Here is a 14613-nt window from a genome sequence, read left to right as displayed (position 1 = left end):
CTCAACCTATGGGTTGTTTTCCATTTTTTTTCTCACCCGTCCAGCTGAAAAGGGGAGTGGTAGAGTGGCTTAGTGGGCACCTGGCCTCCAGCCAAGGTCAACCCACCAGACCCTTCTTGCAATTCTGACTGCCTGTCTGAAGTGACAGGCAGAATCTATCCCAGCCTACAGCTATCCTGAGATGTGGTCGTGGTGACATATGCTGCTTGTGCCTGTAGTTAGGCACAAGCAGCTGTAGTTAAGTGTTAAATGGTGATCTTTGTCTGTGAACGGTTTTCAGGAAGGTGGAAAGGGGAAGCATCTGGTAAATGAAAACTCATGATTTCTTAGTGCAGATGGAAGAATAACAAGAGCATGTTTTTGTGAGTTTATTTTATTTACTGCTTGAAATAATGTAGAGGGCATTACATCCTACTTAGAAATTACATTTAGAGTGGAGCAGAACCACAGTCGCTAAGAATTTTGTTTCTTGTTGTAGGCATGAGGAATATCTTGGTCACCTTTGAGGTACTGAACAATACACCTACAGCTTTTGATAGAGTAGTTCACAGTAGTGTCACGTTTGTTACCTAGTTATATATCTTTTCTGAACTCTAAAGAGTAATTGAGAATGGAATTAATAAACACTGTGCAGAATCACTGTGTTGTGTTACTTTGAGAGGTGTTACATATATATTGGTGTATTGCATCTATGTCTTTCCCTCAGTGCTTTTCTTTTCCTTGGTTTCTTCCTTATTCATGCCCTTTGTGTTGAACTCTGTGTTCAGGAGAGTTTTTCTCTTTTCTCTCCCTGAGGTTTTCTTTATATACTAAAACTGAAAAATGAAACATGAGGAACAGTGTGGGAGAAGTTATGATAGGAGTTGAAATTTAAAATGGATTTTTTTTGTTTTTAGAGTGTTCAAGCAATTTGGAGATTTTTCAACTATTTACCTTATATGAAAAGAATGATGAGATAAGGCTTTCTTTGCAATGAAATTTTTTCTCTTAAATAGTTCATGAATCAAAGAATTTTGTTTATATCTGGTTTACCAGTGGTTCACAGTGTGAGCCTTGGGAAGTGATTTAGACCTTTGTATTAGATTCAAAAAGTAAGAGAAGTGATAGTGTTTTATGTAAAGCATCCTCGTATTGATGTGCAGTGGAAACTGAAAATATTAGGATTATTATTTGTTGTTACAGACTTGTTCAAATACACAGAGATTGTCTAGAATAGGGGAAGGGTTCTGGTGACACTGATGCTACGTTTGTCATTGACAGAAGCATGTTCTTTTTTGTAGCAAAGCCACATTGTGGAGGTTTGTTTTTAACCAAATTTGATACTAAGGAGTGCTATCAGGGATCTAAAAAATTAAGGCCTCGGTCTAACTTCTGTCATTTGGCTGGTTTTTTTGTTTTTTTTTTTATATTTTCTTTTTGTCTGTGTACCAGTCAAAGGGATATAGTGCCCTGTGACTGTATTTACTTTAATGACATGAAACTTAATTCACTTATTATTTGGTGGATTGGCAGACAAATATTATGTGTAGTTTGGGCCTAGATGTGGGTGGACTATTTATTGCACCTACTAGTAATCAAAGTCCTTACTAAGTCCCAATTAAGGAAACAAAAAATATTTAAAAGACAGGTTACTGGTAGATGTGTCAAACTCTGAAGGGCCATAGAGGGGAGAGGGATATCCATTTATAGGTGCTGGAATTCCTGGTCAGAAGTTGTCTACTCAGACATTATTAATTCCTGCCTAGGATTTTTAATTGGCTTTGTTTGCTAATTGGAATTTTTATTTATCAAATCCAAGAACTACTAGTATTTATAGTGATTTGTACTTTGTTTAGGAATATCTTTGGGAGCTCAAAGCATGCATAAAGAGAGGAGAGACCATGGTTGGTTTTAAACTTTGAGTTCATTTCAGTGGGCTTCAAGCAATTTGTTTTGTAAATGTATATACAAAACTTTACCTCTTGGAGCAACTAGTTCAGATGGAGACAATTCTTACTCAGTATTTGAGTAAGAATTTATTACAGTTTGGCAAATTGTGAAGAAACTTGGCTGAAATAAACTGTGTTACACTTGTAATTCTAGACTTAGCTCCAGCTTATCTAATTATTTGCATTCAATGAAATAAAAAGTGCCAAAGAGTCTGCAGTATTGTTTACAGGCATTTTTGGGGGGCCTGGCTGGATTTTTCATTGCATCATGGTCACAGCTTGCTTTTGTCAACTTTGCATTAGTCATGCTGCTTTACCTTGGGAAGTGGTTCTTGGGGTCCATGCTTCTGTGCAGCAGCTGGTTCCAAAACCTGGGGAGAATTATGAAATTCATATTTCATCAGAGCTGAGGTGAAGCTACAAATAACTGTGCCAAATATGCTGAAAAGTTCTGTAAAAACTTAAGTGGCTTGTAAGTCTGAGATGATCTAGGAAAGAGTTCTTCTGTAATTTAGAGAATGGAAAATCTTAGATTTTGAAGAGATCACCTTAGGTAGATTCAAATTTCCTGTCTATGAGTGGGTGGGAAAATAATGCTTTTAGACAAGATTAGAACAGTATGGTTGCTGAGTTGGACTGGGGACTTGCAGGGAGAGCTGAGGTGCCTTGGTTCATGTTACTGAGTGCATACATCTGCAGAACATTTGGGTGAGTTCCTGCAATGCTAAGGACAGTGAAATGTGGGTGAAAGCCCTCAGGGCTCAGAGGCAAAACTTGTGTTGGAGTTTGACTTATGTACTGAGAGATCTGAGTATTTTCAGGGTTTTTTTTTTTTTTTTTTTTTTTTTTTGGTAGTTTTCTGTCATCAGAAAGAGTTTTAGGAGGAGTTAAATAATTGTTTAGTGGGAATTTTGCAGTGTAACATTTTTATCAACAATTTACCAGCTATTAAATACTGTTGTGCTATGAGAGCTTAATCTTTATTTTATAATGCCTTGTCATAAAGGAACTGATAATAGCACAATCTGTAACAGCATATTTTAAAATCCAGAAAAGAACACTGTATCTTCCTGTCTAATCTTCTGTATATCATAAACCAATCAGTTACATTTGGGCTTTCTTCCTCCCTTCATCAAGTTCAGTAACATAGGATTATCTAAAACCTATTTTGCAACAGTACATCTACTCTTCTTATTTTTGAATCTACATCTTTCTTAACTGTTTTCTTCAGCAGTTTGACACTCTTGTTTCTGAGAGAAAAAAAAAAGTTTTTTAAATAAGTATTTATTCTAAAACTATTGTATATCTCATTTAAACAGTCCCTTGTTTTTCCACTGTCTTTTTTTTTATTTCTTGAGACTGTCAGGTAGTCTGCTAGATCTTTTTAGTCTCTTGGGGCACAATTTTCATGCTCTTGCCTTCTGCAATTTTCTTACGGTGTTTCAGGATATAATTTCAAAAATAATGAAAAAAGGTTTGTGTCATTCTTGTTTCAGAGCTTGGGGGACAGCCAGTGTGAATATAGGCACTTCTAAGTTTGTCTTATTTTGGAATATTTTCTTTTCTCTTTGAAAGTGAAGTGTACAATTGAATGCTTAATCATATTCTAAACAGAGTTCTGTAAATACTGGATACACATGATGATACTTTGACTCTTCTGCAGTGTTTGGGGAAGCACCAGTCTGTTCTTTTTTTTTTTAAATATTCAAGAGAACACAGACTATTTGAAATGTTAAATTGTTAAAATATGCTTGTCTTAACTTGATGTTTCTTTCTCCTTCTCACTTCTATTAGACTCCTGCAGAATCTCTGCTAGTGGTATATTTTATGAAAAACCTTTGTTTACTTTCAGAGCCCTGGGTTTTCTGGCCAGCATTTTTTTCTGACAATCTGCGTTTATAGAGATAACATGATCTTGGCAAAGCAAGTAGTGCAGTATCTTTGCAAAAGCTGTCTGGTATTTCAGATAGGGAACAAGTGGAGAACTCGCAGGCCATTGGTGTTTAAGGAAACATTAAATAAACTATCAAGCAAGTACATTTTCCTAAATTGTAAAGATAAAGCATCAACATTGCTGTCATAAATTATTCAGCAACATGAAGCATTAACGTAAGATTTAAAAAAAGAATATATTCTTTTGCAGAAATACTTCAGGTCTTCTCCTAAAGAGTAACAAGAAGCTGCAGTATTTATATTTTATAATATCATTCTAGATAATTACAATATTTATATATTGATATAAATATTTATATATTGATCAGTAATTGAACTCTGAATCATTATTTGATAGGCTTGTGAATGCATTTACATAGTCTTGACTTTACTATTTAATCAAACTTTTACAAAAATAATTTTATTTGAAATATTTCTGTGGCAGTTGCTTAAATATCTCACAGATTGTTGCTTGTATGTCTCAGATGGCCTTTGGTTTTCTTGTCTCATTTTAAGTGACCAGGCCCTCACTCTCTAAGGGTTTATGAAAGTACATAGTCACAGCCTTGTTGAAACTGTATGGGATCTAAGTTGGAGAGCAGGGAGGGAGAGAAGTGTGCTGGGTTTTTGTTGGTTTTTCCTTTGGATGGATTTTTGGGGGATTTTTTTTTGCTTGTTTGCTTGGTTTTCTGTGGGGGAGGGTGTTTTTTAAGGCAGGGTTGTAAATAATATTAGTGTCCTGGGTTCCTGTGACTGACGTGTCCCTGTAAAGAGCTAGCTTAGTTTCCTTTACAAGACTTTAGGCACTTTTCCAAAGATGAGGAGGAAGGAGGGCAATGACACCAAAATCCCCTAGAAACTCCCACACCTTGAGGAGGGAATTTGTACAGTGAAATTTGCATTAGATCTGACCTTTTGAAGTACAATTTCTTAACTGAAGCTGAAAAAGCAGGGTAGGCTGAAGAAAGTATTTCTGCACAGTCCAGAGGAGACACTGACATCTATTGCTTTTGGCTGTTTAGAAGAGTTTGCTGATTCACTCTGACTTAACTGTTATCCTGTTTACATGCTGACAGTTATTTCTGCAAAGAGCTAATTTGTTAAAGCACATGTTTCCAGATTCTGTTCAGATAGTGTAGCTGGCATAGGAGTAGTTCCTTCATCCAGATGTTTTCACATTTTTGATGTCTCTGTCTCAGATTTACTACATTTGTTTTCTCCCATATTTTTCCCAGAAAAAGTGTTACAGGAATCAAGGTAATGCATGTTTTATCACTCAGCCTATTATTGCAATTTTCTTGTCCAAGACCACTTTACCCTTTGCTTTGGTCAGATGATGAAACTGGCAGGGGAAAGAATAACCTATGAAATTGGGAGCAGCCAGAGTGACATCTTAAAAACAACATTGTGTTATGTTGAGCATAGTGGATCTTCTTGTGGTTCTTCTTTTTGTAGGCAGAAGAGCTGGTTGGGGTTATGATTATTATATTGTCCATGGTACTTTACTGTGTATGGCATTTCTTTAAAAGTGTACCTCTAATCTCTAAGAGTACATATTTAGAAGTTTGGCAAAGAGTAGTAGTTTCGTTTGAGATACTCTGGTCACCATATCACCTAGAATGATAGAATGAAGAGACCTGGTGATACCGTTCCATGGAATTATTTCTCACCTAAGTGACTACAAATTTCATGAAATGGTCTTTGAGGTTTGAGTAACAGATTTTTTTAGTGAAGATCTTCTGATTCTTGGGCAGGAGTCTGGATCATTCATTCCCCTCTTTTTTTTTTTTTTTTCCTTTTGTCTCTTTTTTCTTTTATGTGACTAAATGCAATCTGTATTGAAAGAAAAAAGCCACAAAACAAACCATGAAGCTGAAAGCCTGTTTTTAAACATAGTTTTGACATTTGCCTTTAGAATGGCTCTTCCTCTTTCTGTTTACCTCCTACTTGCTTAGAGGAGACTTAGTGATGTCACTGCCCTTTTTCCCTACATAATCTTCTGCTCCTGGTTCTCAGGAAAATTCCAGCTCTTCAGCCTTCTTGAGCTCTGCATGTAGTGTAAACACATATGACAGTTACAGTAGAGGCAGTAGTCTTACTAAGCTCTGAGGAGGGAAGTTGCCAAACTGGGGAAGTGAGATAAGAGTGCAAGAAAACAGAGATGACAGAATTCAGAAGGAAGTCCAAGAGAGTTTAACTTATTAAAATCCAGGTCTTGGAAAAAGCTTCCTGAACAAATGCAAGCAGGGCAATTTATACTAATAGCCAGTGGCAACTGGAAAGAGTTAGGACTGGCTTTCCTCACAGAAATGTTTAATGTGAGGAACTCTTTTTCTTCTGTGAGGAAGATAACTTTATAATTTCTACCAGTAAATAACTCTGCTTGGTTAAACTGTTGTGTTGATATTTGCTTAGAAGATAATATTTTCTTACAGACTCAGAACTCCAGAGTCCATCTGTAGTGGGAGAGGATAAAGAACTTTGTCAAAAGTCTGTAGTCTTTCGGAAGTACCAAACCACTGCAAGTGGTGGGTCTTGGCTGTTCTCTGTTCTATCTATTCCACAGTGAAGCTGCTAAAACCAGAATGTACCTGGGAAATCCCTGCCTGCCAGAGAAGGCTGGTAGAAAAGCAACTGGTTTGAAACCTTTTCCACTGTGATACAGCTGGTACCTGCCGTGCCATTCTTCAGCACTCCCTGACTGCAGTGTGAAATGTGTATGACTTCTGATAGCTTAGCACTAGCCTGTGTGGTTCTTGACAGCATCTGTAAACCGACATCTGTTTTGCAACTGTTGATGCTATTCTTTGGCCCTGCAGTACTGAAGAGACAAGTGCTGGTTCATGTTTTCACAAATCGCTCTTCAATTATGACAGCAGGAATTGCATCTGGAAAAGAACAGCTAGCTTTTCAAAAGTGTCTTCCAGCATCACCTCCTGACTGTCTCAATCTTGCAACATTTAAGAAAATTAAGCACCTTCACAGACTACTTTGCTGCTGTTGTAATTTTTGCTTTTGTTTGCTCTTCCAGTATTTTTTTTAACTTATGAGTGAGGCTGTAACTGTCTTATATATTCTCTAGAGGTTGCTGAAGGGTTTTTCTCCAAGGCAGTATTTTTAACAAAAAAGCCTTTTAATAGAAAAAAACTTTTTTTTTTCTTTCTTTGGTGGTTTGTTGGAATATTTTTTAACATTGAGATGTTATTTTTTTCACTGAACCTTTTTTATAATTTCTTAACTTCTTCATAACGCATTGGTAGTTTTTCCTGTGTATAAACTGGTGCTTTGATTGCTCACTGTAGAATAGTTCACTATTTTTTTTGTAACCAAAATCCAATTAGGCAGAATGACACCAGTACCTAGCAATCCTGTTTTTTACTTTGAATTAATTTCCTCCATGTACACAGGGGCATTGGAAATTCCTATTTAATGTCTTTCTGAAAGAAATCAAAGAACCAATTCAGGAAGACCTGAATAGCTCATGATCAATAGCTCGTGATCTGAGCTATTAAACAGTACTCAGTTTTCAGTACAGTTTACAAAAAAAAAAAAAAAATCTAGTATGATGTAGCATTCTTGTGAAAATATCACTTAGTCGTCCTAATTGTGGTGTTTTCATTTTTTATTGCATCACTTTAAAAGAATTTGGGAGATAGGTAAGGGAATAAAGGCACATTGGTGATATTTTTCACATGCTTCATGCAAAAGGCCTTCCTGACCCATTATTGTTACTTGTCCCATGTCTTCTGTGTATATAAAGATGTGCAGATAATGGTGACTCTGAATGGACTAAGGACCCTCAGATGCCACTATCTTGGGACACAATCTGTGCCAAATGATTGGGCAACTGTTTGAATTGCTTGGAAAGTTTCTGATGAAATAGACTTCACCATGGTGAAACTGAAATGTTTTGCATATATGGACTTACTTTTTCCAAAGTTCTAATGGAACCTAAACAGAGCTGTTGCTTCTGGGCAAGGCTTTGATTTGATTACTTCTCTGGTAACTCACCTGCTTGGCATGTTACTGTGGTGTTGAGGCTTCTACCTGAGTGTGGTGTTCATTCATTTTCTGACAGCAGCCCCAGGTAGTTTTCTTCCTGCAATAAGACCAGCAATTACTTCATTCTGTTGTGAAGAACTTAGAAATCACAATTTTTAAATTTCTAATCAGAATGAAAATGGGATAATCCTCATATTAACAGCTATCCACATAGTCCCTGTGTCATGCAAGCCAGGCCAGGACCATTTTTCTTTTCTTACACAAAGTTCATAGACTGAATTGTGGGTACTGGGGGTGGTTTTCCAAGTGAACACTGTAGTGAAATGTTTTCCAAGTGAACACTGTAGTGAAATGTTATCTTTGCTTCTCTACCCTTTTTTTTTTTTTTTGGCATGTTTTGTCATTGAAATGTTATTCTGTCACCTTCCGTGTGTATTTGCTTGCTACCACATGCATTCAAATTTTGGTATATTAAAAATTCTTGTGTGCTATTAGTATACAGCTAATAAAACAGGAAAACTCCTTTGGAGTTACTTAACTTTTTGGGCTTGTTTCTTATAGGAGCAGTTGTTTTCTTGTGTGGCTTTACCTCATGGAAGTGAACAATAGGCAGAGCGTATTAGAAAAATGACCATGAAAATTGAAAATGCACTCCTTTTTCACTAAACATCTTTGAACATGCTTTAGAAGAATATTCTATATTTTTGTGAAAGCTGGTTTTAAGGTCAGAATAAGTAAAGAGAAAAGACAACAGAGTTTTAATGCAGAAGATGTTGCATTTAGAAGGCAGATTAATTTTATTTATGAACTTGCCACCTGTTATCCAAATAATGGATAAAAGTTCTCAGATTTTCCAGATTGCTTAGTATTTTTAAAATTATTGTTGAATATTTTGGCAAAGTTAGGAGAATATTTTCTTATTAATATGTATTGGAAATAAATGAATCTGTTGCTGTGAATATTTTGTGAAATTCTCATTGTTGTGCCACGTTTGGACTGAGCAAGGATTTTTTTAACCTCTTTTTGGTCCATTTAAAAGCTCAGTCATTCTGTAAGAGGTGATGTTTTAAACATACAATACTTTATTGCCTGTCAGCATAGTGTATGCGTTTGCTTCCTCGAATTTGTTATACTTTTGTTTTTAAAGCAACACGCTGAAACGAGCTTGCAAACACAAAGAAAATCAGACTAGATTTGCAAGGATACATCATGTCACATATGCCGAATATGAAAACTATTGCTATTGTCATGAGATTTTAAACTTTTAATATCATAACAAGCCACGCTGAGCACATGTTATGGGCAAGCTTAATTGTGCTCCATTTGTCTATGTATTCAAACTGAACTGCAAAGACTATAATTAAATATTAATTATACAGATTAGCATAAATCAAACAAACTAGCCAAAATGATGGCAAGTGGGAAGCTGACTTTTTTCCTCAGTCTAAGTTTGGATTTAGAGGTAAAACCTTGATTTTGGTCGTCTTGGAACAAGAGGCATAATACCCTTGTGGTGTTCTGTTACTACTGGCTAATGTAAGATTTGTGAGCACTTTTTGTGATGCTTTGCTGCAACCTTAATCTCCTGTCACAGGTAGAGTGAGGCTTTCAGACAAAGTTTATTAGAAAAGTTCTCATTGAGTCATGAGGTGCAGAAGGGACACACTTGCCTTCTAAATTTCTTCTCAAAGAGGAGCCTGGTGTGGCTGCGTCCAGTCTTAATGCCAAACTAATAGTTTTAGGTCTGAGAAATTATAGGGTTGTGATTGAACCTTTGTACAGCTTTGTCCCACAGGATTAAGGGAGGCAAACCAGATCTATTAATATAAAAATGAATCATTTACTATAATAAATGATTAGACATGAAGATCTTAATCAGAATTATTTACTATGCATTATAGAAGCTAAAATTAAGATAGTAGTGTGTGCTATGTCAAAACAATTATATTAAAGCAATTCCAGTAAAGCAAGCAAAGAAACCCCCTAAAAATTACTTAAGTAGAGATTGATATTGCTTACCTGTATTGCCAACAATGTCACCTTAGCATTTTTAGATAAGGATTCTTTATCATATCTGCCACATGTTCACCTCACTATCAGGATGTTAAACTTTGGTGTTGATGAGTCAAGCTGGTTTTAGCATAATTCAACACCGAAAGCAGCATGACACCCTTTTTTAATTCACTACAGATAGCTTTGCAAAATAGAGCATGGCTCAAGTTGGTTCATCTCATTCCAGGCAGAGCATCCTACTATACCACCTACCCACCATTACTTGGGAAGGCTTTCATTATTGACGTTCATTCAAATTCCTTGAAAAAGGATGTGTATATACGGAGATGGAAAGTGTGCAGATTGCTGTCATCTTTGGTTTACTGGCAATAAACATACTAAGTTGTTGGGAGACAGCCTATGTCTTCAAGGCCTTGCTTGTCAGTAGAAAATGCTATTTAATCTTTCTTCTTTCACTAGTAAACTGAGCAGTTGGTGACACAGGCACAAACATTAATTGTATTTATAGCAGTTCTGAAGACTTGTTGAAATAACAAATGCTGTATTGTGTTCTTTGCAGACAGTGGCAAATCGGACATGATGGAGTAATTTATTTTGGCTGAGGTTCATTAGACTCTTAAGTTCATTTTGGAATTGGGCATTTAAATCCTTGCGGCTACCAGAAATGTAAGATGGTGTAGACTTGAACAAATAGAGGGAAGGAAGAAATAGGGGAGCTAGGTCACTGACAAGATGGTGCACTGTGAGATTGGTACAGCAGCTCTGCTTCTAAAGGAGTAATTTGTGTTAGATGAGACTTAGTCTGAAAGTGTGTGAACTGAATAGTTTTATAAGGCCTTAATGCAGATTCTGTAGATGGGGTGAGGGAGAAGGAGAGAAATATGTCACAAGGACCTGTTGAGCTTGGAGTTTTTAATCTCTGACTTTCCATGCTTCTTGTTCACAGCTGTAAGCTGCTCTTTCATGAGCAAGCAATCTTTTTTGTTCGTCATGTGAAGAATAGATTTTCCATTAGGCTGCTTCATTGTTTTTTTTTGCCTGTGAAGCACAAGCTACAGTATTATTGAGGGTATTCAAAATATTGAAATCCTTATTCTGCTGGATTTGTGGAAAAACGACATAGTTAAACAGATAAATCTTCATGCAGTTTTGGTTAAAGTCACAATTGGGAATTACGAATGCTAGGCAGTTCTGAGCATGGAGCACTGCTTTTAAAGTAGAAGATAAATTAGAATACCCACAATGCCCCTTGATCTGAAACCTGCATGAACGGGTGGTTGTTCTCTGCTCTGTTTGAAGGTCATGCTCTCAGATCAGTGTGGATGGAATGTGTCCTCAATAGGTCAGAGATACACAGCTCTCCCCCAAACAACCCTTCCTGTCTCCTTCCAGCATTTCAGCACAGGTCTGGAAAAAGCTTGATCTGACTGTACTGGCCTTCAGATCAGATCCTGGTGTGGTCTGAAGCACTTGGAGGAGCTGCATGCAAAATACACACCTGTCCAAGCAAGGCAAAACTGTCTGTCTCTAAAGCTAGTATTGCAAGAGGAGATGCTAATCACAGCCACCAGTCTGCCTTCTGAGGGGAAAGAAGCTGAATTTACTGCTCACTGAGATGGGTTATTTTCTGTGGGTGGAAGAAGGGAGTGTGGTATTCGTGACAGACTCAGTCAACACAGCACACGGCACTGAAGAAGCTATTTGAAGTCTTCACTCCTTTTCAGGGAGATACCTGTCTGAAGAGTCATCAAACATAAAACTTGAAGAGTTCTCCATTCTGAATTCTGCCCCCTTCGAACTTCCATTTTATTTCCCCCACCTTTATTTGGTTTTAAGATCAAAACCAAATTTTTTAAAACCAAATTTTTGGTTCTCTGTCAGGCCCTTTCTGTGTTGGGAGGGTCACAAAGGGAATATATTTTTTTTTTCATTGCTGCAGGAAGCTGCTGTTGTGCTTAAGCACTTTAAAATAGTTTCCTGCAACCACAGAAGTGTTGTGCAATGAGAGCAAAGGGTGGGTGTGCCCTTGGCCTTCCTGCTGCAAAACAGTTGATCTTAACTTCCACATGAATTGAAATGAGTGGATGTTGTCAGTTTTCAAAGACAATTAATTGTGGCTAAAGGGATTATTATTACAGGAAGTGAGCATACTGTATCTCTTTTTGTGATTACTTTCCCTTTTTCATTTCTATTTTATCCATGTAGTGTCATCAACAGTTTTCTTAAACTGATGCTGTATTCACAGAAAAGAAAAACATGTTGTGTGCAAAAAACCTGGTGATTACATTTGAAGTTGGGTATCTGGCTTCTATGCCATTTTCTTACTAGAACTGAGAAACAGTCTCAGTTCCAAAAATGTGGTTTAATTTTTTTTTTTAATTTTGTATTTTAAAAAGCCTAAATTTAAAAAGTTCTTGGCACAGATGACAGGAATATGGGCAAATAAGACAGGAATTTGGGCAAATAAGACAGAAGGGGATCACTTCATCTGTATCTGAATGCAGATTTCATTTCTTAGTAATCATGCATTGTGTATTGTTCACAGCCATTAACATTTTTTTAATATTGTACTTTTAATGCAGATACATTATGTTCCACCTCTGCATGTGTGCCTGCTTTGTCTGACTTTCTGTGGATTCCTGCAGCAAGTGGATGTCTTGTGACATGCTTATTTAAAGGGCTTCATCACTCCCATGTTTAGTACAGAGATTTCTCAAGTGATAAAAAGGTAATTAACTGCTGGGGATTTATCTGTAGTGAGAGGATGCTCTCATTTTTAAACCTTTGAAATTATACATTTGAAGTGGTATGGCTAAAGACCCTGTCTCAGGAGGCTTCCCTTCAAGAGCCACCTGTTGCCTCAAATGCTCCCGCCACCTTCCCCCCCAAAAAGAAACCCTGTGAATTGTAAAACAATCTTTTGGAGGCTGTGAATCCTGCATATTATTAAATTGTGAGAATTTTGTATGTCCTCCATGTTTTCGTGAAATGTCTTCTGTGAGTCATGATTTGTGATCCCTTTAACCAGTTTCCTGATGGTTGACTTAAAAAGAACTGTATGAATTACTGCAGCGCGGTGTGGCTGGTGAAAATAATTTTCAGGTGCATTGCTGATACAAACATCAACAGAGAACTGTATGTAGACATGTTCCCTTGTAGATGCTGGTCATTGTGGTTAGGGCAATGTATTGAATGATTAATCTTATCCTTTAGAAGCCATGGCTTAAAATATTATCTGTATTAGGAACATAAAATAATTCTATTGAATCAAATAATCTGTTCATCAGTACCAGAATCACATCTCTTACAGCTAGTCGCTGTCATCCCCAAAACATCATCCTTTTCTCAGAATTTGTTACCTATTCCTATTTATTACTTGGATAATTGATTTGGCCATTTTTTTCATTGAGTCTTCATTATGTCAGACATCCACTCTAAGATGTGTGTGGACTTGGTATAGGTTTTTTTTGTTCAAACAAGTACCTTTGTGGTACCGAGTAACTTATCTACAAAAGTCGCTTTCTGAATATGTTAAATCCTTTCATACAACGGTGAGAATTATTTACATTCTTTACAGAAACACAGAAATTCTTTTGAATTACAGTATGAACAAATCTGTATACCCCAGAAAATGATACTCAGTGAATTCTGCAAACAGGTATTCTATTGTCTCCCAGTATATTTAGTCTCAAAATGCTTAACTCCATCAGAAGAATAGGTCATATTTTAAATATACTACATCAACAGCAGTTAACTTTTTCGCCATGTTTAGTATTTCTGTTGTGCTAATATAGTGGTCTGTGAATGGAGCAAAGCAGGGAAAATAAGTGTGTCCAATTTGAGACTTGTCTGATAAGAAAAGAAGGTGAAAGCAGTTTTGTTTTGTTTCCACCGGTGACCTTGTGTTTCAGTTACTTTGCACGTGAGGCTCTGCTCATATAACTGCTTTAGTTACATGTAGAAGTCAGAGGCCAAGAAAATGTGTTTTCTATTTTCAGTGAAGAAAATGATGTGGATCTATTTCTTGGTTTCACCTGCTATGTCTGCACTTTAACATAAAAAGACAAACTTGAAACTATAGTTATTTAAATTGAAGTCATGACACAATTTTACAAGTAGTACCTCTTGAGATTTTTTTCACATTGTCACATGGAACCTTTGAAATTAGCGCAACAAATAGAACAGAGTAGAGTATTTACTTTGCATTTTGTACTGCATTTTATTGCTATTTCACATTCTTACATGTGATTAAGCAAGGTTCCCTTCTTGGTTTATTGATTTTTTTAATACAGAAACAAAGAGGGAATGATAGGAGTATTTTGAAAGGACAAATATGTTGTAAATACAGACTTTATGAAGGAGTGGCAGGCACAAGCACGTGTGTTTAGTACACTTCTGAAACTGGACAGGTTTTCAGTTAGGTTTAGGAATTACATTTCCATTCAGTTTTGGATAGACATAAAGCTGAGTGACTAAGATGAAAAATCTGTCAGTTCAGGTTAAGGTTTGAATAAACAGGGGTTAATTCTGGAGTATTTTGGGAAAACTACTAGTAATTAAAGATGGCCCCCTGTGGTGTTAAAGCTGTGTGCTTTATAAAAGCAACTTCTAGAGCACAACCATTATGTCTTGTGTAATGTTGACAAAGGTAGTGAGAAATCTTTTAAATATAATGTTTATAGTCATGTGGTGATTTTCTTCTAAAAAACAGTAATTCCTTGTTGAGTGAGGAGGGATG

The 14613-nt window shown here is 36.5% G+C and overlaps 1 protein-coding gene across 7 annotated transcripts in view; it reads left to right on the top strand.

Moving 5' to 3' along the window:
• The window catches only part of JAK2 (Janus kinase 2), an 87221-nt gene that overhangs the window by 26279 nt on the left and 46329 nt on the right, over window positions 1-14613 (top strand). For 4 of the 7 annotated variants that reach the window (XM_059873188.1, XM_059873181.1, XM_059873182.1 and 1 more), the window contains one exon: window positions 12458-12603. The exons of the other annotated variants lie outside the window; for them this stretch is intronic. The gene's annotated coding sequence lies outside the window, so the exon portion shown is untranslated. The remainder of the gene's footprint in view (window positions 1-12457; window positions 12604-14613) is intronic. 7 annotated transcript variants of the gene reach the window in all.

The sequence above is a fragment of the Haemorhous mexicanus genome, chromosome Z, assembly GCF_027477595.1.
Source record: "Haemorhous mexicanus isolate bHaeMex1 chromosome Z, bHaeMex1.pri, whole genome shotgun sequence".
NCBI lineage: Eukaryota > Metazoa > Chordata > Aves > Passeriformes > Fringillidae > Haemorhous > Haemorhous mexicanus.
This window is presented reverse-complemented; position numbering and strand designations above follow the sequence as displayed.